The sequence below is a fragment of the Panthera pardus genome, unplaced genomic scaffold (genome assembly GCF_024362965.1).
Source record: "Panthera pardus isolate Hobbes unplaced genomic scaffold, ASM2436296v1 HiC_scaffold_3, whole genome shotgun sequence".
NCBI lineage: Eukaryota > Metazoa > Chordata > Mammalia > Carnivora > Felidae > Panthera > Panthera pardus.
Genome location: NW_026526876.1, coordinates 24,967,923 through 24,991,314, shown reverse-complemented (window position 1 = coordinate 24,991,314; position 23,392 = coordinate 24,967,923). Strand labels below are relative to the sequence as shown.

General features: G+C 47.1%; 1 long non-coding RNA gene across 2 annotated transcripts; it reads left to right on the top strand.

Moving 5' to 3' along the window:
- The first annotated feature begins 1,238 nt into the window (after window positions 1–1,238).
- Window positions 1,239–17,064, top strand: LOC109277052 (uncharacterized). Of its 2 annotated transcripts, none has more exons than XR_002084978.2 (3): window positions 1,239–1,470; window positions 6,506–6,793; window positions 15,661–17,064. It is a non-coding gene; the product is annotated as an uncharacterized LOC109277052 (long non-coding RNA). The 2 variants fall into 2 exon arrangements; XR_002084979.2 differs by lacking the exon at window positions 15,661–17,064 and adding an exon at window positions 12,945–13,319.
- The last annotated feature ends 6,328 nt before the right edge of the window (window positions 17,065–23,392 follow it).

Below are 23,392 nucleotides of genomic sequence, written 5' to 3'. Positions count from 1 at the left end.
GGTAAGTTTGTGAGAACTCCTGCCCACCCAAGGGCCATTTTAAAAGCAACGACACCGTGGGGCACCCGGGTGGCTCAGTCGGTTAAGCGTCTGACTTCAGCTCAGGTCATGATCTGGTGGTTCGTGAGTTCGAGCCCCGCGTCGGGCCCTGTGCTGACAGCTCGGAGCCTGGAGCCCGCTTCGGATTCTGTGTCTCCCTCTCTCTCTGTCCCTCCCCCGCTTGCGCTCTCTCTCTCTCTCTCTCTCAAAAATAAAGATTAAAAGAAATTTTAAAGCAACGACGTTGCAAATGTGCCATGTGACCGACCATAACAGCCTGTCTTGTGTAGCGCGTTCTTTCTAGATATTTCAGCACTCGAAGCTTTATCTTTCCGTTCAAGTTCCAACAGAAAGAACGATGTGCCATCCCTAGAGAGGTCCCTTTATGGGGAAGCGATCATTTGGGCAGGAGCTCGGTTGAATCCTACTTCAAGTGAGCAGATGCCCCCCCCTTCACTCCCCCCCCCCCCCAAATCAATGGTTCTCAGACTGTGGGGTGGCAGTTTTGCCCCCCCGGGGGATGCCAGGTAGTGTTTGGAGGCATTACTGGTTGTCACAACTGAGGTGGGGCTACTGCTGTCTTCTAGAAGGTTGAGACCAGGGAAGCTTCTCTCCATCCTACAAGGCACAGGACAGTCCCCGCGACGGAGAATGAGTCACGGCACATGTCAACAGCGCCCAGGCAGAGACGCCCTGCCTTAAATCAACAGCGGCAATGACAATAACAGCACCATGTTGCAAAACTGAAGAGGGAAAGCAGCATATTTAAAACGGCTTCTCAGGATCTGCAGGCCCCGGGGAACGTGGGTGAACCTACTGACGTACACGTGACGTGCGGAAACACAGAATATTTGTCTTCCTTGAAGCAGATTCTTGCTAGTCTATCCTGGATTAGCCTAATTTGATTTACCTTTTGGGCTTGAAGGCAATGAGTGCCCTTCTTAAGGAACTGTTGTTTATAACAACATCTCCTTGCTAATTAATTCTGGCCTCTCCTCGGTGAGCCTCTCTGTAGGTGGGATTTGTCCGTCTTCTCATGGATGGAGGACACCTGCCAAGAGAGGAAAGGCTAAGAGCCGTCATTGTGATTCTGAGCCTCCCAGTTTCAAACCCCTTTGAGTCCAGTGCCAGCCCTGGCAAAACCCCCTGTTCCCTGAACAATGCTGTTAAAAAAACCCGAAGGCAGCTGCTCGGAAGACAAGTCCGAGATGGCGGAGAGGGACAGTGGGGCTCCCGCTGGCTTCCCGTCCTCTGTGTTTTGATCAAAGCCCTGGTTCTCGGTCCCTTCTGTGTGCAGCCAGATGAAAGGCATTGTTGGGCACCTGTTTGCAAAGAAGTGGTGTTTCCTCACAGGACGGCTCACCCACGCCTGGGACTGCTCAGTAGGGACGAGACTGACAAGTCCACCCACAAGTTCAGGGACCCATCCTGGTGAGTCAACCATGGGTGAGTGTCGGGTCCCACTGAGGGACTAGACCATACCCTTGGGTGTCATTGACAGGACTGGGGCCACGCAGGATGAAAGAGAGGAAGGGCACAAAAGAGAAGAAAGGAGGTGATGCCACGTGGGTGGTTGAGTGGGCTCAGCAGAGAAGCAGACTGGCTGGGCCCCAAGATTGGAGCCTTCCCTCGATCAGCCACAGACCAGTGAGGCCAGGCTCCGTGCCCTCTGGGGTCTGAATCCCATCTTTGGTAGAAATCTCTTGAATTCTCCACTTGCCTTCCTCAGCGTCCTGACCTGTGCTCTTCTCTGAGGCTGGGAACCTCAACTTGCTGTTTGGACCTTGGATGAGCTCTATCCTTAGCTCTCAGGGACCTGGACCCAGGGCTGCCTGCATAAGGGGGACAAGGGCTGGTTCTGTCTCTGGATGGTGAGGCCTCTGAGGGTTCTGCCAGCTGTTCCTGACACGGGGCAGTCATGCCCCTGTCTGGGGAGCTGGAAGATTCCCTTACATGCCATTCTACGAAAGAGGCAGGAAGCCCCTCCTTGCGCGGGTCTGGGGTTGGAGTCCCCCTTTCACAGTCACAGCCACTGCCTTCATTAGGATGCATCGAAAGAGCTCAAGGACATTTTCATCCAGCCCTAACGCGTGAAAGAAGCCAGGGCCATAACCCCACGAATCAGTCATATACATTATTTACATTTCTCCATTTTTCATCTGTAAAAATATAAGTTTTTGTGTAGCCATAATTGTGGAGCATAAATATTTCATTCAGCGTTATTTCCTGTGTATTTTCCAACATTCTACCTAGTGACCATATTTATTGCTTTTGCGTTCGCCTAATAGACCGCTGAGTTAATCACACTGAAATTTACCTCTTCACTCTTCCACATTCGACATTTCTTTTGCCTTTAAATTCTTACTATTACAAAGAGGTAACAAACATCTATATACAACTAGCACTTTTCTCCTGCTTCTCCTTCTCCTTCTCCTTCTCCTTCTCTTTCTCCTTCTCTTTCTCCTTCTCTTTCTCCTCCTCCTCCTCCTCCTCCTTCTTCTTCTCCTTCTTCTTTTCTTCTTCTTCTTCTTCTTCTTCTTCTTCTTCTTCTCCTTCCTCTTTTCTTCTTCTCCTTCTTCTTCTTTTCTTCTTCTTCTCCTTCTTCTTCTTTTTCTTTTTCTTCTTCTTCTTCTTCTTCTTCTTCTTCTTCTTCTTCTTCTCCTTCTCCTCCTGCTCCTCCTCCTCCTTCTTCTTCTCCTTCTTCTTTTCTTCTTCTTCTTCTTCTTCTTCTTCTTCTTCTCCTCCTGCTCCTCCTCCTCCTCCTTCTGAATTATTTCCCTCAAGTAAACTTCTGGGAGTGGGATTACCGGATCAAAGGAGAGCAACATTTTTATGGTTCTTGATATATGTGGCCAAATTGTTTTCCAAAACAGGTGTATCAATTTTCATAGCCAGAGAGATGTAGGGGTATGTTGCAATGGGGGTGGGGGCAGGATTTAAAATTTTCAAGATAGAGTTTATTTGTTGTTGCTGTTGTTTTTTCTTCCTCCTGCCCATAATGGGGGATTTTCAGCCCTGTGGCAATCCTCTGGCTATGCTTCAGGTGGTTTTCATTTACAAATGCTATGTTTTTACATTCTTGTAGCCTGTTATTAGAAGATCCAAATGTGGGCATGGGGGGTGGAGAGGGGGCACTCACTAAGAGATAATGGGATGGGAGCTGGGGTTCGATGATGGATTAAAGATGGGTAGGGCAGGGGCGCCTGGGTGGCTCAGTCAGTTACGCGTCTGACTTCGGCTCAGGTCACGATCTCACAGCTCGTGAGTTCGAGCCCCACATCGGGCTCTGTGCTGACAGCTCAGAGCCTGGAGCCTGCTTCCAATTCTGTGTCTTTCTCTCTCTCTTCCCCTCTCCCACTCATGCTCTGTCTCTGTCTCTCAAGAATAAGTAAACATTAAAAAAATTTTTTTTAAATATTGGGTAGGGCAAAACATGGAGGTCAAAACTCATGGGTCTTTGGGTGGGATGCCTGGATGCTGGTACCTTGCAGAAGACTGGGACTAGGGGAGGAACCCACTGGAGTAGAAGTGAGTCATGATGGGAATCACAACTATGGTGGTAGTAAAGGGAAACACATGGATTGTGGAAAGCGATTCGGAACGCTGTGGTTTCAAATCCTATTTCTACCACTCAGAGACTGTGTGAACTCCGCAAATATTTCATATCTCTGATTCTCAGTTTTCCTTATTTGAAAAACAGACAGAAGTACGTACTTCATGGGATTGTTGTGAGGATTACATGAGATGGTGTATGTAAAACGCTCAGCTCTGTGCCTATCATTTAGCAAGAACATGATGTGGGGTAACTACATTATGCTACTGTCAATAGGTTGCACTGAATAACGAGGTGTTTTTCTATTAATGCTTTTCCAAGATGTGAGAAACGAGTATTCCCTGGGAGAATAAGAGTTGTTTTTTTTGTTGGTCGGTTGGTTTAAAATTTGGACTATTATTTGCTGCTGCGTTAGAAATCCTGCCTTCACCATTGATGCATTCAGCTGTGGGTAGACCAACCTAGGTCTCACCAAGGTTGCGGGATGGCTAATTTTTTTAAAGCGAAGGTTCATGTCCAAGTTCTGCATAACTTAAATGGCGCATTGAATGTCAAGCACGCAGTACGGCGCATTACTTACTGGTCGCTAAGCCAGTTCTAGCGATTAGTAATATTATCGTTTCTTCCATTAAAGTGGCAGTGGAGAAGCAGGGACAACTCATGCTTTAAAGACTGATTCTACAGACTTTTTGAAATTAGTTCACCTTCCTGGTTACGTGTGAATTAAGCCAAGACCAAAAACATTTGGTATGTGTGGAATCCTACTTCAGCTGATGGTTGAAAGTGGCATCCATGAGTGTTTGTTTTCAACTGCAATGACTACTTTAGAATGAAAATGGTTATCGGGGCTTTTTGACGCCCTGCTCTCTAGATTGGCATGGATACAGGAGCAAAGGATTGGGACGGCACCCTGAAATGTTCATGTTACCATTCGATACAAACAAACAGGGGCGCTTTCTCATCTCTACTAGGAGAGGCGTGAATTCTCACACTACGGTTCAGTTCTTTCGCTATGATTTCCTTTCATTCTTTTTTTAAGCTGAAGTATAGTTGACACACCATATGACATGGCTTTCAGATGTGCAACTCGGTGACTCCACAGCTCTATGCATTATGCTGTGCTCACCACAAGCACAGCCACCATCAGGCACACTACAGAGCTATTACAATAATCAGATCATCAGTTCTTAATATCAGCACCGGCCAATAAGGCAGCCATCGAGAGTGTGTTCAAGAGAACCCACCCAGGTGGGTTTTGCCCAAATATTTCCACCTGCTTTGCCACACCCGCCCAACAGCCTAGCCACTGGATAATCAGGTATCAGGCAAGAAGCCCCCACCGACTCTGGCGGTTGGAGGGAAAACAGAAATCTACTGGAAGATGCATTTTAAGAGGGAAACAGTAAGCGATTTAGTCAAAGCTGATGGGAACTGTTTTGGGTTCCTTCCCCGCCACGCTATTTCCGCCTCTGTTCCTCTCACCCCAGATTCCAATGAGAACAGATACAAGGACCCAAGGCCAGTTAAATTTTCAGAACAGAAGTCTCCTTTGGAACTAGGCTGGAGTCACCACCATCCATTTCTCCTTTGGATGGGACTTATGTCGAGGACTTGAAGGGTTTGCTGCGGGAAAGGCATCAGCCGAATGCGTGTGCAGCTGCTATAACGTTATTAGCCACGCTCCTAATTAATCCCCCGGAATCCCAGGCATTTTTCCTTCTGTCCTTGGCTCAAATGAAGGTGTGTTAACAACTCCTTGCCGCTGAGTTCCTAAATGAGCCCCACACCCTCTTCCAGAGCTGCTATAATTTTATCGAAATGGGACCCATTCCCTTTGATCTCTTCTGGTTCTTAAATCCGGCAGTTGTATGTTCGAACTTCAATAGAAATGGGGTTTCAAGCTTCCTCTTTCATTATCTTTCTCAAAGATAAAAAAAAAAAAGAGCAAAAGGGAAAAAATATCCTAAGCTTTGTAGATGAGGCAATATTTTTATAGTAATTTCTTTATCTGACTTAATCGGATCAACAAAATGTGTTGGGAAATATAGGCCCGCTCTCATCTCTCCATTTTGAAGGTGGCTTTTCTTAAAAGTAAATAAAAACAGCAAACAACTACCACCACCTTCTGCAAACACTGGAGGCTTCCTGCTTGGTCCATGACTGTGGGTGAGGGGAGGTTTCTGTGTGTTCTCAAGCTCTGGGGGTCTTGGGGTGAGTCTGAGAGCTTTGTGATCAAGGATGAGATTCAAGCCTTCCAATGAACTATCCTAGTTTTCAAAAAGGAACTTTGTGTTCTTGGCAGGGTGGGGAGAGTAGACTTCTAGATTAGAATAATTAAATATCTGACCCACGACTCCCCAAATGCCTGTGGCTTCTTGGGCTTTGATGTGGGCAGCTTACTGTAGAATGGAAAAGTACAGCTTCTTCTCAAGGCCATCAGCATCTGGGAGTGAGGAAGGCTAACAGTGAAGAACTCCAGGGTCTCTGGCTTGAAAACAAACAGACAGGACCCCAGCCAGAGTATCTGGGCTTTAGGAATGTGAGCATGCACGACTCTTGCAGACATAACTCTTTTGCTTGGCCAGTGGTTCATATCTCTGCCACCCTCCATAGCCTTCTTCTGAACCCCACTGTCGCTCACTCCATCCACCCTCGTTGGCCTTTTCCAGTTTCTCCTTCTCAACGTCTCCCTCCCATCAAAAGTCTTTGGAAAGGGCCATTCTCTCTGTCCAGAATGTTTTCATCTCCTCTCTCTTTATATATTTAACCCCTATTCCTTCTTTATCCTTTCTTATCCCTCTCTGCCCAACAGTGTATCAGTTAGGGTAGGATAGGCTAAGGTGTGGTAACTCAATGGATTAACACGACAAAGGTCTGTTTCCTACCACCACTAAAGTCTGCTGTGTCTCTCAGCTCTCCCAGGTGACTCCTCGAAGCAACCACTCGGAGATCCAGAACCTTCCCGTCATCTGGCTCCGCCATCTTGGAGATGGCCAAGTGACAGTGTAGAAGATTGCATGTAGGATATTTGCTGGAAATGGCTTCCCTCATTCTGCCTTTATGCCATTGGCCAAAACCTAGTCACATGGACCCACCAGATGCAAGAAAGGCCAGGAAATGTAATCTTCTTATGTGCCCAGGAGGAAAATGGAAGTCTGATGACCACATAGCATTGTTTCTGCTGCAAGTATCATTTCCTCAGTAAGCCTTTGTTACCTCCCCGATGGGATCACATCTCCCAAGTTTGAAGCACCTATTTACTCTGGTTTTTCTTCTTCAAAGTACTTGCTACAACTGCAACGTTACATTAGTTTGTGATTATCTGGTGAAAGTCGATCCCCTTGAATGTACTGTAAACCTCATGAGGGCAGGGTCCTGTCATGGCCTGCCTGGAGCACAGCAAGTGCTCAGTTAACATTTTTTTGAATGAGGGAATTGGTCCATCCAACTGGCCACTCCTTAGGACAATGGTAGGCAGAGCCCAGGACCCCACTGCAGATACAGCCTCTGCCTCTGGCAGTTTGGGGTCTATGCTAGAAACCAGATGTTTACACAGCCATCTTTTACTAAACGGATTTTGTGCTGGGCCTGATTTTTGGAATCACTCCTGCATCCATGTCCCATGAAGGTGTTTCTGATTGGCTGAGCCTAAGTCACATGACCTTGTTGCCTAGAAGGATGGAGCCTAGGATACGGTTTGGCATGATGTCAGGAAGGCATGGAAGGCTTCTAGACTTCAGAGACTCCTGGAGTGACCCCCGATTGCACTAAGGGCATGCCAACGTTTCTTTGGTTCTCTTTTTCAAAGTATGATGAAAGTTTCAAAGTTTTCAATGTTTGATGAAACATGGGACCATAGAGCTAAAGATGGCGAAAATATATTTAAAAGAAATCGGATTCTAAACACAAATTGTTCCCACCTTTCATGTTATTTTTTCACTAATTCGCTTTGTTTTTTTCTCTCTTGAACTTAGCCAGATAGCAATAAAACCCTTGAGGGGCGGATGTCAGTGGGGGAAGGGCTCGGGCTAGCTCCAGCCCCACCCCCCCTTCCACCAGCCCCCAAGGCTTGGGTCTCAGCTGCTTCTGCCTGGACTCAGGCCCTCTGTTTCCATCAGGCGAGGTGATGGTCTGAACCAGGCCCCTTGATCATTGGCGGGGTGCTGGGAGCTGGGAACCTAGCAGCACAAAGCTTCCCCTTCAGCCTGCCTGGCAAAGCACACTTTCAGGAATGCCATGCATGCTGGCTGTCAGCCCCGGGCATCTTCCAAAGGACACTCAGTGAGCGGGGGGCAGGGGGAGCACCAGTGGCACTGCATTGACAAAGACTTGGCGTCTTTGCTGACCTGCAGAAGACAGAGCGTGTGGCTGAGCAGACCCGGGGCCGAGGGTAAGTGAGGAGAAGGAGGCTTAGAATCTGAGTCTTGAGTCTGGCTCTAGGCCAGTATCAAAGTTGCCCTTCAGACCAGATCCATGTGAAAGGGAACAGATCTTGCTGGAACAGGTTAAATCCAAGTGGTAAGGGTCAGGAATGACAGAGAACAGACGGTCCAAGCCGCTCCCCCCCCCCCCCCCCCCCGATTAGCCTGCAAAATCTGGAAGAGAGGCAGAAGAATCTCACCATAAGAAGGTCATAGATTTCACAGCAGCCAGAGACTGTGGCCTTGAACTGCAGAAATGTGGATTTATTTCTTCCAATCAATCTCTTTTGGATCCATTCATAATGCTCCTTGGATGTTCCTTCTCTTTCCTTTCTCCCGTATCAGTTAGGAAAGGCTAGTTTTTGCTGCAGTAACAAAAATCCTTCAAATCTCAGCAACTGTCTGTGGCTCACTCACCGCGTGTGTCCATCACGGGTCGGCAGGTGTTCTGTGGCAGGCTGACACAGCAGCCACCGTCATGAACATTCCCAGCCATTGTAGCAGAGGGAAGAGAGAGCCCTGAAGGGTCTCTCGTTGCCAATTAAATGCTCCAGCATGGAAGCAACACCACTTCTTCTTGGATTCATTGGCGAGAACTACCTACCGGCTCCCACCCACAATAGGCGGGCCGGAAAGTACAATCTCAGATGTGCAAGAATTGGAAACACAGGGTAGAAAACCCTGAAGACTACTCACTACCCTTTCTCTTCCTCCACCTCCAAAAGAAGTCTCTTTTGACCTCTCTGGCCTCTTCACAAGGTCCTAGTCCATGAAGGAAGCTCAGGGTCAGGTCCTTTGGGCTTCAGGTATATCTCTTACTTCCAGCCCTCAGTATCCGTGGAAGAGGACGTCTGTGGGTTGTCAGAGTGAAGCGTTTCCAACTTAGATACATCTTTCTTGTGTTATTATTGATGGTGTCTCACAGCGTTCCTTTGGAAGCATTGCTCTCCACGGCACGCTGTATGACGGGGTACAAGTCTACCCGGGTGTAGATTCGAAAACTACATGCCGGGGCGCCTGGGTGGCTCAGTCGGTTAAGTGTCCGACTTCAGCCCGGGTCACGATCTCGCGGTCCGTGAGTTCGAGCCCCGCGTCGGGCTCTGGGCTGATGGCTCAGAGCCTGGAGCCTGCTTCCGATTCTGTGTCTCCCTCTCTCTCTGCCCCTCCCCCGTTCATGCTCTGTCTCTCTCTGTCTCAAAAATAAATAAATGTTAAAAAAAAAAAAAAGAAAAGAAAAAGAAAACTACATGCCAACAGTTCTCAGAGGGTGATCACTGGGCCAGGATCATCGGCACCATCTAGAAACTTGTTAGAGATGTGACTTCTTGGGTCCCTTCCCAGACTTATTGAATTGACATCTCCGGGGCTGGTTGTCCAAGGATGAACTCACTGAAGTTTAAGAGCCACTGGTATACACCATCGCTTTCTGTGTGGCCTTGAACAAGTACCCGAATCTCTCAGAGTCTCAGCCTTCTTATCTGCAAAATCAGAATAGGCGTCCCCACATGGTAAGGTCGGTGGCTCTTGGTACAGAGAATCTGATACAGAGTAGGCTCTCTTTGAGTGGTTTTTTGTTCCCCCTTCTTTACCTCCCTGTGGCAAATTGTTCTTTCCCGAAAGAGCTACACCAGCCTCTCCCATCCCACGTGTTCTTTATATACTGTGACAATCCTCCCCTTGAGCGGTGGGGTCCACATACTCTCCCTCAAACCTGGGAAGACCTTTGTGACGGCCTCAACCTATTGAATATGGCAGAGGTGATGTCCGGTGACTTCTGAAGTGAAAACACAAAAATGCATGCCTGTCCCTCTTGCTCTCTTTGGGCTTTTCTAAAAAAAATTTTTTTAACGTTTATTTATTTTTGAGACAGAGAGAGACAGAGCATGAACAGGGGAGGGGCACAGAGAGAGGGAGACACAGAATCCAAAACAGGCTCCAGGCTCTGAGCAGTCAGCACGGAGCCCGACTCAGGGCTCGAACTCACGGACCGTGAGATCATGACCTGAGCCGAAGTCGGATGCTTAACCGACCAAGCCACCCAGGCGCCCCTCCTTGGGCTTTTCGAAACCTAGCCACGTGCTGTGAGAAAGCCCAGACTAGCCATGTGGAAAGGCCACATAGAGAGGCCATGCGTAGGCCAACAGCCCCGCTGACAACTGATATCAATCATCAGAAGTGTGCGGGACGACACGTGCAGACGATCCCAGCCCCTGCTGGATGTGCCACTGCATCGTCTTCCCTCCAAGGCACCCGACGTTGCGAAACAGAGAGAGCTACCCTCACTGTGTCCAAGTTGCTGCCCAGAGAAACTGTCAGGATAACATGGTGGTTGTTTTACCCCAGTATGTTTTGGGCGGTTTGTTTTACATGGGTAGAAAATGTGCCCCCTACGTGTCGACCTGGGATTTCAGCCACGCTGGCCTAGGGCATCTGAGACTGGAGGGGCAGAAGCCAGTGACAGTGGGCTGGAGATGTGGACAAAAGGCCAAGTCCCACCAACCCTGTCCTTGCAGGAACCCCCTGAGGCCATAGAATTCTGAAGAGCATACAGTAAGGACTTGAGATGGAAGAGAATGTTCAGCTGCTGTTCACCAAGAGCCGGTCTCTCCTGGAGTTTCCACCAGGCTGGCCCCTAGTGTTTGCCCGGCTCAGAACCCTCCCCACCACAGGCCCAAATAGCTAGACATTCAAAGCAATCAAGCCAAAACACTGTGAAGTGAGCCCCATCGTCTCATCATGACATATGTAAGTTCAGGATGACCTGGAAGGCCAGGTTCAGGTTCTAGGTCCCTAGGAACTTCTTGTTGGAAGGTGGTGACATCTGAGGATCCAGCTCCTAGCTCGTGACCTGTCTCCCTTCAGTCTCCGCCCTCAGCATCATCCCACATGATCTCAGGGTCCTCGCTGGTAAACGGAGGCTCTGCACACTATCCCCTTCTCAGCATGCAGTGAGAATTAAAAGCAACGAACGTGCGCTGGCTTGTAGTCATTGCTCAATAAATAGGAATAATAATAACAGTATTTTGATGTTAAATATTTTAGGTGCTATCATTTGGAAGAAGACTTTGATCTATTTTGTAGAGCTCCAGGGTATATAATTAAGAACCAGTTGTTGGAAGTTATAAGAAAGCAGATTTTTGTCTCAGCCTAGAAAGATCTTTCGACAATAACATTCTAAAAATGGGTTGAAGTCCTTTGGGAAGTAGAAAGGTGCCAGATGTGAACTGGATTAGGCGGCCTTAAAAGTTTGCTTCTAACTAACTCTGTGTGAAATCATCTTTCGACTTTGGATGTGTGCTTGGGTTTTATCTTTGGGATTCAAGCATCACCCTGATGGTTAACCTTCAGTGTTCAGGAACCATGTGCCCACAATTTACACATCAGACCGCACATTTAAGTAGAAGCCCCGTAAAGCTCTTTGAAAGAATCAACTTAGCATCCTTTGCGGTTATAATAGGACTATTCTATTCAAGCTACTAACGTCCAACTAGCTCAGCAAAAAGAGAGACTTTCCTGGAAGAATACTGAGGAGTAATATGAAGTCCAAAGAACAGTAAGAGAGGCAGAGAGCAGGGGAGGGGCTCAGGACCACCTGGAACCAGGAACTGAGACTTTGTTGAGATATCTCTACCCCGCACCTTTCCGTCTTGCCTCCACCAGTCCCCCTCTCCTCTCATGGGCTTTGTCCATACAGTGGACCACATGTAGCCCAGCCACCCTGCTCCACGGGCTCATACACACAACTTCAGCCACCAGAGACCTGGCTCTCTTTCCGGGCTGAGTCTCACATTTCTTAGGAACATAGTGTGACTGGCCCAGGCCAGCCCAGGCACCTGCTTTTGACCAATCACGTGTGACATAAAATGGTTTCTTCTGTGACAGTGTGGGAGGGAAGTGATGAGCGTGGAGGGGACAGACTGGGGAAGCCGGACTGGGCAGGTGCACATATTGTCCAGTCGACAGATGTTGGCCCTCTCTGCTTGGCCTTTGGCCTTGTTGGTTGAGACTGGTGGAATGTGTTCTTGAACTTGGCTGGACTCTCACTGCCTCTCAGCTGGGGAACTCTGTTAGGAGTTACATGTCCTCCTAAATATGCTTCCCAAGATGAAAGCTGCTTCTGGACCATCCTCTAACTTACTGCTCCGATAGGCCTGTCTTCTGACCGGTGTCCAATGGGTGTCCAAGAGTCAGGCAGTGTCCCATCATCCCACTCAGTGGCCAAAACACTGCTGTAATCCAGACATGTGGACGGAAGGGGTCAGGGCCAAGGTTTCAGGAGGGGGCCAGGTGGCAAGAGGTGATCTGAGGTGCTGCTTGCTTTCAAGCCTCAGGGTTGAGTCTAGGATTTTCCTAACACGGCAGGACTTTATTCTCACGGAAAAGTTTAAATCCCAATCGTGCCATTTGAAGACTCAGAATTCTCTGGGAAGTCTTTGGAAGGAGGTCTTGGGTGAGGTCAGGCCTCAGTGGAGCTTGCTAGGATATGGGATTGTGTTCACATCCTTGTAGTTTGGAATCTGTCTGGAATACTCCACACACACACTATAAAGGTATAAAGGTATAAATATATATATGCATATGTATATGCACATACACATACTATTAACACATATACTTACATACACACATGTACACACATATATGTGGGTGTGTGTGTAGATATGTATTTTTTTTTTTTTTTAGAGAGAGAGAGAGTGAGTGAGGGAAGGGGGGAGAGAGAGAAAGAATCTTAAGCGGGCTCAGTGCTCAATATAGAACCCAACGTAGGGCTCGATCTCACGACCCTGGGATCATGACCTGAGCCGAAATCAAGAGTCAGATGCTCCACTGACTGAGCCACCCAGGTGCCCCAGTATTTCTTTTTTTTAATTATGATGCTCTTGTCTTAAGTCATGATGCCCTTTTCACACTTCTTTTGCCCTCCCCTGCAGGTTGGCAGTCCTTACCTTTCAATCACGTACTGCTTTCTTCATGGTGGATCGCAGCCAACCTAGGACCCAAACAAGACACGTGGGTGGGGTGGGCAGTGGGAGTGGGGTGTCATTTGCCTTCCGCAGACCAGGGGATGTTTTCACAGTGGGGCATATCCCAGCATCTAAGAGTGCCTCTGGGCTAGCCCTTTCTCTTGGGGAAGGAAGGAGGGGCTGTATTCTTCTGCCTGGGGGCTCACTCACTGTGTCCTTGGGGCTCTGACCACTCAATCCTCCAGGGAAGGTGGAAGGAACAAAGAAAGGGGAGGAGGGAGGGTCAGCAATTTCCCCCTCTCCCACTTGTCCTTCTGGGTCAGAAGCGTCTTCCCCACAAAGCTTCCCCCCACCCTGACCTCCCCTGCTGCAGCCACCCCTCCTGGTGCTTACCTGTGTTTACCCCAGCAGGGGGCTCTCCTGGGTTTCATGGCACCTGAAATTTCTATACATTGGGGGAGATCTTCTTTAAGAAAAAGAATCCAAATTATGAATGTAGAATTAGGTATAAAACCGCATATTTAATAAGAAGGATTGAATAAATTGCAAAAATTACAAACTTTTACAAGCTGGCAAATACTACACGTTTACATTAAATAACTCCCACCTTTATATTTTATTCCTACATGTTTTGACTATATATTCTTTTTTAAAGGTTATTTATTTATTTTGAGAGAGAGAGAGAGAGAGGACACATCCAGGGGAGGAGCAGAGAGAGAGGGAGAGAGAGAATCTCAAGCAGGCTCCACGTTGTCAGGACAGAGATGGATGCAGGGCTCGAACTCACGAACCGCAAGATCATGACTCGAGCCGAAACCAAGAGTCGGACACTTAACGGAATGAGCCACCCAGGTGGCCCGTGATCCCATATTCTTGAATTGCCTCTTCATAGGACGATGATCTTGCAATGTTATTTTCCATAGGAAATTAGAAAGATAATGAAATCCTTCCCATTAGCAGGTTGAGATGTGTTTATCATTTAATGTTGGGACACTTCAAGTATGCGACCTCACATACTTGAGGTTTGTGGTCCTGCTACAGGTTTGTGCCATCCAGACTCAGGATTCTGATACATCCTGCTTTATGCAATTGCCATCAAAAAATAAGACAAATGGGGGCGCCTGGGGGGCTCAGTCAGTTGAGCGTCCAACTTCGGCTCAGGTCACGATCTCACAGTGTGTGGGTTCGAGCCCCGCGTCGGGCTCTGTGCTGACAGCTCGGAGCCTGGAGCCTGCTTCCGATTCTGTGTCTCCCTCTCTCTCTGCCCCTCCCCTGCTCACCCTCTATCTCTGTCTCTCTCAAAAATAAATAAACATAAGAAAAAAAAATTAAAAATAAATAAATAAATACATACATACATAAATAAAACAAATGATAACTATACTGGAATTTAAATTTTTTGTAATGCTTAACACTAAAAATGTGTGTAAGTTAATACATAAAAGAAAAGAATGCGTTTATAATTGTATAGGCTACATCATCAGGTTATTCCCATCAGGAGGTAAGAGGACTTTTGTTTTGACCAGACATTAATGAGGATCAGAGTTTCTGCTTCAACTGTACGTGGCCCATGGCTGGATGGACTTCCCCTAGGCTGGCTTCTGGCTCCGCACATTTCAAATCTCGTTTGTCGTCCACTCTCCACAATTTCTGGGGCTCATCACGCTGAGTGGATTAGCACACGGACTGTAGGCTTCTTCCTGGAGACCACTGCTCCACTATAATGCCTACTGTTGACTTCCTTACCTGTGGACGTGACTGTGAGTGACATAAATACATCTCATGGAACCCAAACTAAAGGCATCCCCCATTCAGGTTCTTGGCTGGGTCCCCCAGAATGCCTAGGCCACTCCAATGCTAGTGGACATGGGGCACGGTGAAACAGAGGGCGAGTCAGACTGGAAAGAGGCCGTGGCCTGACAATTACCAGTCAGACATCTTTGTGAATTTTACAAAATGTTTGATCCCATGAACACAGAACTAGGCCCCTCCCAGGTGGGTTGATGGGTCCAGAAGCCCAGCTTCACGCTAAAGCTGCCACCATAGCTCTTCACACCGGAAGTACCGGTCGTCTGGCAGTTTGATGGGGACAGGGCCTGAGCCTTGCCCGTGCGTAGGTCTACCAATGGTGTGTTAGTAAATCAGGCTTTCAAAAAAAAAAAAAAAAAAAAGGCATACGTAATAATCAAGGGTACCAACATAAAGAACGCGTCACGCACAATTAAATAAAATACAAATTTTTTGAATTGTACATTCCATACAGCCAGCTGATGCTTTCATAGATTTCTGTCACGCTCTTAACGTCTGCAGCCAACCCATGACTGCGGGTGAAGAAAGATAGTCCTGACGCGCACGTTGACTGATATTTTCACTTACTGATGTGACAAGGAAGGTGAGAGGGAAGTGACATAGATGCATGTAGAATTTCCTCGTTAGTCAGCGATGGGAGGGACGCCTTTCCTGAGTTGGATAATGGTTTTCAAAGCGGGCTCCACGCTGACAGCAGTGAGCCCAGTTTGGGGCTCGAACTCATGAACGGTGAGATCATGACCTGAGCCAAAGGCCAACGCTGAACCGACTGAGCCACCCAGGCGTACGGTATTCACCATGGAAAAAGTGACGTAAATGACACACTATTAGCCTGAACCTGCATCATCAACGCTTTCCCTCTCTCTTCCTTAAGTGCGGATGGTCCAGAGGGCAACAAATCAAGCCTTGGTCCGTAGCGCTTGTCAGTTTCCGTGGTGTACCTGCTCTGACCGGGACTGATTTCAGGTGACCAACGTGAACATCACTGAACAGGAAATCGGGGAGTGACACCCAAGAGCACACCACACGATGCCATTTCCACCTTACGGATACTACAGGTGTAATTAACCCAACGAGCACGGATAACAGTAAAACGTAGCGACGTTTTGAATTTTCACCGCTTCTGTTTTCAACGTAGTTTATTTAATGTTACACCAATACCATTGAATTTTAAATAACGGCTTTGTATCACAGCTGGTTTACAAAATTCCCTACAGTTTCACCACAGGCACTTGTGAGCCTCGCCAGCCCCAGCCGGGGTGTCTCTAGCGCTTCGCGAGAGGCATGGACAGATGTGGGTCTCGGGAATGAATGCTTTCACAATGACTTGTCTCTGACTCTCTGAGGGCCTGGGCCGGTCACTCACCCTCCTTTGTCTCTCCATCTCAGCCAAGAGGCTATTAATGCCTACTTCATAGAGGTGTTGGGAGTTAATTAAGGTTCGCTAAGTGCTTTGAAATCCACGGATGAAAGGCCCAGTGGGGGAGAACTTTATTATTATTCCATGTATCATCTTAAGAAGTGTAGGGTGATGATAGCCACCTGGCACTTTTCATCTTCAAAGTGTTCTCCAGACGTTATAGCCAATTAAACGTCACCGTTCCCTGCCCCCGTGAGTGGGTGTCCTCTAGAGAGGGAACCACGTGGTGAGTGGGTGACTCTTTCACCCTTGGCCACCAGGGACTGGGGGTCAGGGTGAGGATCTCAGGTCTTCCAGCTGCGGTCTGCCCCTTGGGCTCTGCTTCCTCCCACCCAGCCCCCATCCTCTCTACAGCGGTGTGGTGGTGAGGCCTGTCCAAGCCCCGAGATCTGGACAGCCCTTTGCTTCTTCCGTGATGCGTGTGATGCTACTCATCAAACGTTGTCCATTCTAGGATGCATTTTTCCTCTCTCACGTTTGAACATCCCTGAAATCTGTAGGCACCTTCCAGTTGACGAAGGATCACAGTTTGGTCGGAAGTACATGCAATAAACACAGAAAATAATAGACAGGGGTGTGGTCATAACAGTTGTCATCAGCAATTGTCGACATACGATACTGTTACACGTTCTAGAACTCACAGCTTTGTGGTTTATTTCCCGCTCATTTTTAGAAGAAACTCTTTTCCCCAGACCCTTATCATAAGTAACATATGGTCACTATATGAGGTGGAAAACGAGATAATTCAGGTAAAGAAAAGGCAGCAAAAATCCTAAATCTCAAATTTCTGCTGTTGTAATGTCATGGTGACAGAAACGACACACTTTTAACCTTGACCTGAATAAATTATTAACCTTTTTTTGGTCACTTCCTTCAATCGAGAGAGTCAAGAGAACAATAAATCAAGCCTGGTCTGGAATGTTTGCCGATTTCCTTGATGCAAATACCCAGAGATCAATGGCAGCAGCATATTACTGTATTTCCTTCCTGTTTTCTCTTTTTATTATTGGGAACATTTCTCCCCTCTGGTTATAAAAAGTAAGTTATGTCTATTGCAGAAAATCAGAAAATATAAAGCCCAGCGTAATATAAAATACAGGTCGCCATTAATCCTATTGCTCAGAGTGGCCACTATTAAATTTGTAGTAAGTATTCTATTTCTATATTGCATAAGTAAGTCGTGTTAATTACAGAAAACAGACAAAAAGAAGAAAAATCTGCATCAAGCTTTCTGAGGAGTTTCCTTCTACCAATGATTTATATTTGCCTTTATTTCTATCTGGAAATATTGGTATCTATGTTTATATCTATAAACACACAAAACGTGTGTTTATAGACGTGACGTGTGTATAGTTTTTCTCGAGTTTTCAATTGAACTCACATGCCGTTCAGAACTAGTATTTACCAGAATGAATACATACCGACAGTCCCCAACTTACGATGGTTTTTCAACTTTACCTTGGTGCAAAAGCGGTAGGTATACGGTAGAATCTATATTTCCAGTTTCGAATTTGAATCTTTTCCCAGGCTACCGATGTGCGATCCGATCCTCTCTTGTGATGTTGGCTGGGGGCGGTGAGCCACGGCCCCCAGCAGCCACACAGCCATGAAGGTCAACAAACACACCGACAATCATTCTCTACCCACACGACCGTTCTGTCTTTCACTTTCAGCGCACTATTCAATAAATCACGTGAGACATTCAACACTTAATTGCACAATAGACTTTATATCACACGATTTTGCTCAAGTGGAGGCTGATATAAGTGCTCTGAGCACATTTAAGGTAGGAGAGGCTATCAGCTACGATGTTCCGTAGGTTAGGCGTATCCAATGCATTTTCGACTTGTAATATTTTCAACGTAGGGTGGGCTTAGTGAGACCTTAATTTCATCGTAAGCGGAGGAAGATCTGTGACCTGACAATTCCATTCTTAGGTGTATCTATGCCTGTATTCGTTTGCTAGGGCCGCTGTAACAAAGTACCACAGGTTAGGTGGGTTAAACAACAGAAATTTATTTTCTCACGGTTCTGGAAGCTAGAAGTCCAAGGTCAAAGTCTACCGGCTTTATTCCTTCTGAGGCTGGGAGGGAAGGCTCTGCTCCAGGTGTTTCTTCCTGGGTTTAGAGATGGCTGTCTCCCCCCATATCTTCGAATCACCTTCCTTCTGTTAATGTCTGTGTCCAGATTTCCTCTTCTTTTATTTTTATTTTTTATGTTTATTTATTTTGAGAGTGAGAGTGTGAGCAGGGGAGTTGCTGAGAGAGAGGGAGACACACAGTCTGAAGCAGGTTCCAGGCTCGGAGCTGTTAGCACAGAGCCCGACGCAAAGCTCGAATTCACAACCCGTGAGATTATAACCTGAGCCGAGGTCGGACGTTCAACCGACTGAGCCACCCAGGTGCCCCCAGACTTCCTCTTCTTGTAAGGGCACCAGGCATATTGGATTAAGGTTGACCCTAATGACATCTTTTTAAATTAATTACCTCTACAGAGAGCCTGTCTCCAAATACAGTCACATTCTGAGATACGAGGAGTTAGGACTTTAACACATGAATTTAGTGGGGGCCACAATTCAGCCCATAACAATATCCAAGTGCTTATGTGAATATATGTGTAAGAATGTTCATGGCACCTTTACTCATAATAACCACAAATTGAAAATAAACCAGATGTCCAATAATAGTAGTAAGGATTAAAAAAAAAAAGTGCTCTGTTTGTGCCATGGGATACTAACTGCCATAATAATAATATTTTTAAAAACTACAGCTAAGGGTACCTGGCTGGCTTAGAAAAACATGTGTCTCGTGATCTTGGGGTTGTGAGCTTGAGCCCCACATTGGGTGCAGAAATTACTTAAATAAATAAAACTCAAAAACAAACAAACAAACAAACAAACAAACAAAAACTACAGCTCCGGGCACCTGGGTGGCTCAGTCGGTTGAGCTGTTGACTTTGGCTCAGGTCATGATCTCACATCTCATGGGTCCAAGCCCCCTGTCGGGCTCTGTGCTGACAGCTCAGAGCCTGGAGCCTGCTTTGGAGTCTGTCTCTCCCTCTCTCTCTCTCAAAAATAAATAAACATTTAAAAAAAAATTTTTTTTAAAAAGCTACAGCTACACGCAACAATATGAATGAATCTAATAGAGAGGACGAAGCCAAACCCAAGACTCCATACTGTTTGGTACCATTTATATGAAGTTAAAGAAGAAGAAAAATAAATGCATGGTGATAGAATAGTAGTTACCTCCTGGGTGTGTGGTGAATAGGAAAGGAAGCTTCTGGAAATGTTCAATATCTTTATCGGTGGGGGAATTACATGGTACTATATATATGCAAAAACTCATGAGCTGTACATTTAAGATTTATATAATGTTACCTTCTATAAGTTATGCCTCAATTTAAAATAAAAATGAACTCAAATAAATTCCCATTTATCACTAGGTATTTTCCCCAAACACACCCTGTAATGGCTGCAAATGCTCCATCTTCTTAAAAACATTTAACATTTGCATATACCAGGGACTGCCCCCAAGACCTCCTGTACTAACTGAATTAATCCTCACAAAAGCCTATAGGGTAAGTTACTGACATTATCCCCATTTTACAGAAAAGGAAACTTCTTCAGCTTACACCATGAGTAAGTGGTAAAGCCAGGATTCGAACCCCCACAATCTAATCAAAAGGTCTCATGCTGAACCGCTCCGCCATATTGCCTTTCTAGTCAGCTATCATCACTGTTCCCATGAACAAATTGTGATTGATTGGCTTTACTTCTCTGTCTTTCTGTTATTGGGCATTCAGGCTGGTGACCTGCCCCCCCCCCCCAATTTATATTTTCGATGATAAATAAAGCAACAGTGAACACTGGTGCATATACATTTTTTCTAGTATCCTGATTTTTAACTTGGGGAAGAAGATCCTAGAATGCACACCACTAGATCCAAGCCTTCCAACGCGTTAACAGTTCTTGATGGGTGTTACTAATTTGTTCTCCTGACCGATCCAACTAGCTCATACACCTGCAATAATTAGTCCCTCATTTACATTTCTCCATGAACAGTTCCCACTGCTTTTAGGCCTTCCAGAAAAGTCTTGGTCGTCATCTTTTCTCCGTCAGTTGATTTGTGTTCAGGAAAATTAAAAGTGAAACGCTATCTACCAATCCATCTATTTGTGTGTTTAGGTGTGTTTTATATGTATATTCATTATACAAACAGAAACACAAAAGCACACGTGTGCACGTACACACCCATAGATACGTACCATACACACTGGCCGTCTGACTGGTTGGAGTCGATCTCGGAGTGAAAGACCAGAAGAAATCCCTCTGTGCATGGTCTTTACCAGAGTTCCGGTGCATTCTGGTGGATTCTTGGAGCTTTAGCGATTCGTGAAGAATGGCCCTTCGGTAACGGGAAAGACCACGATGTGCCAGGGACGCATAGGTTTTTCAAGGTATCTTGTCTTTTCTAGCGGTTCACTTTCACGCCTATCTTTTAAGGCAGTATGATCTTACTTTTTGGCTGGTGGGCCCTGGGAGACTTTGCTCCCAAGGAACTCTTATTTGCATACATATTTAACAAAAAGACGCGGAGTAGTAGCCACATCGGGGTTCAAACCACATACAAGTGCCTGATATACAATCCGCTTAATTTAAGAGCTTCTGTATATTGGCCTGAGCTCTACAGAGCACCAAGCAATCTTGTGGTGTTTTGTCCAATGACTTATTTAATGCATACATTCAGTGAACACATATTATCCGTCTACTGACTCTTGGGCAGGTGATAAACATCTCGTGGGCTGGGCTCCTCTTGCTTTGATAGCTGATGGTTCCTGACCGGTGCTAGTGCCCACGTGAAAAGGGGAATTGCCTGACTTTTGAGGGGGGAATGGCAAAATCCCCAAATACGTGGCTTCAGCCATAACTGGCAATTCCCCCTGTACCGTGCATTGTAAAAACAGCTGCTTCACCACCACTTGCTTCAAATACACAATGCCTCTTTCTCTTTTCCAAGTTCCAAAGGGGGTGGAGGGAAGAAGGAGAAAGAGGAGATAGCTGGAGATAATCAGTGATACAATCTGGATTAAAAGGAGTGGCCACAACGGGCTTTTCCAATAGCTCACCCTGAGTTGGACACCCCTACCCACTCCCACTCTGGTGGAGCCGTGGACCCCTCCTGCCACGGCAGAGAGCCATCCATGTGGCAGGGAAGGGATGCGAATGTACTGCCACTCTGTGGCCGAGGTGAGCGCAGGAGGCTGAGTGGAGCAGGCCTAGTTCTCCTGCCAAGCTCACTGATTAGAGCAGTCGGTCTGCTCTGGGGGAGCAGGGAGGAGAGGCGGTGGGAGGAGAGGCCAGGCATCACTCTGGTAGGAGCACAAAGCCAGAGGAAGGCAGGTTCCTCTGACGGAGGCCCTTAGGTATTCCTGACATCATGTTTCCTGCAAAAGTCAAGTCTTGGCCGAGTGTCTCACAGGCCAGCCACCTTTCCACCCACATCAACACCGTCTCATTCGTCGCATGTGCAATTTTTATGCCTCTTGGGCCTTCTCTGAAATTGCCGGACAAATCTTGGGATTCTGTCTCTTCCTCTCTCTCTCCCTCCCCAATTCGTGCTCTCTCTCTCTCTCTCTCAAAATAAATAAACTTTAAAAAATAAAGTTTCTATTTACCTATAAGAACTTTCACATTTCCACTTAGTTCTTTTTTTCTTTCAGGGCTATGTCCCACCGAGAAGTTGGTGGTGGTGAGGCCGTGATGAGCTTCCTTTTCATTTTCTCATAGGAGTAACTCACATAAGACGAGATGAGCTTCAGCTGCTGGGCTCACTCACTACTCCACCCTGCGACCTATACCCCCCCGGCCGTGCAAAGTGGGATTCGGATGTGTTCCTAAATAATAGTATCTGGACCATTGGGGCGTCTCATGAATAGTTGAAACAAGAAATATGCCATCTGCAAATGTCAAGGGTCTAGAGCAGGAATTGAATAACTTTTGCTGCACAGGATCAGATAGTAAATCTTTTCAGCTTTGTGGGCCATATGGTCTCTGTCCCCACCACTCAGTTCTGCCGTCATATGGCGAAAGCAGCCACAGACCGTGTGTAAACAAACTCACGTGGCTGGGTTCCAATAAAACTTTATTTACAAAAAAACCTGACCTGCCAGTTTGGACCCGTTGCCTGTAGAGTTTGCCCTCCTTGGTTTGGGTGCCCAGGGGACCTTTCCTGAATGAAGTGGATGAGAAAATACAATGGACTGGGGTAGCGAGATATGGTTTTAGTCCCAGCCCCAGCTCCGCTGTTGAGCAGCCGCGGGGCTTCAGGGGAGTCCCCCGCCATATATCTGGACAAGTTCTGTCCCTCCTTGAGTAGAATTTTGGGGTGGATCTGTATCGGAGGTGGCAAACCGGTGCTCCACGTTTGCATCTGGCCCCCAGATGTGTGCGATTTGGCCCATGTAGCATCCAAAACATTTTGAATTCGTTTCCAGCGTTTCAGATGGGGAGATTTCATACAGAAATCCAGATTTCTGGCTACCCTTGAAATAGCAGAGAATCTGGCACTCCTGGGCCCACATTCTCTTGTGGCAGGCCTTGCCCAAGGCTGAGAGCAGGGTTTGGTGGCTCTGGGGGCCGCACGTACCCTCAGAACACAGCAGCCTCCCGCTGGCCTGCTCCGGCCATCGATGTGATTACTGGACACTGAGCATCTTGGTTTCGTGGCCCCGGCAGGAGACCTTTGGTGCTTTTGAGTTTAACAGTCAAGCATTTGCTGATTAGTCCAAATCATGATGTCACCACCGTGCAGCAGATGCTTGCATTCTCCAGTTTGCCCTTCCCCTCCCCCAAAGCCCATGGTCTGTTTGGAACCCATGTGGTGTTGGGGAGACAGCCGTCCCTTGGGCTAGCCAAATGGGCGCATTCTGTCCCCTGGCCTCACAGCTGGTTCAGGGCTGGGCGTGTGCCTCCACCAAGGCATCAGGGGGACTCTCGGGCGTGGCGAGGAACACTGGGACACTTCTCTGGGTCGGGAGGATGGTGTGGGAGAGGTCTCTGACTCGGTTTGCAGCTTTTGTTACTGTTGGAACTACCCCCCCACCGGGGATTCCCTTCTTAGCCCGTTTGGGGCGGCCATAACAAATGGCCACAGCTTGGGTGGCTTAAGGACAAAGGACATTCATT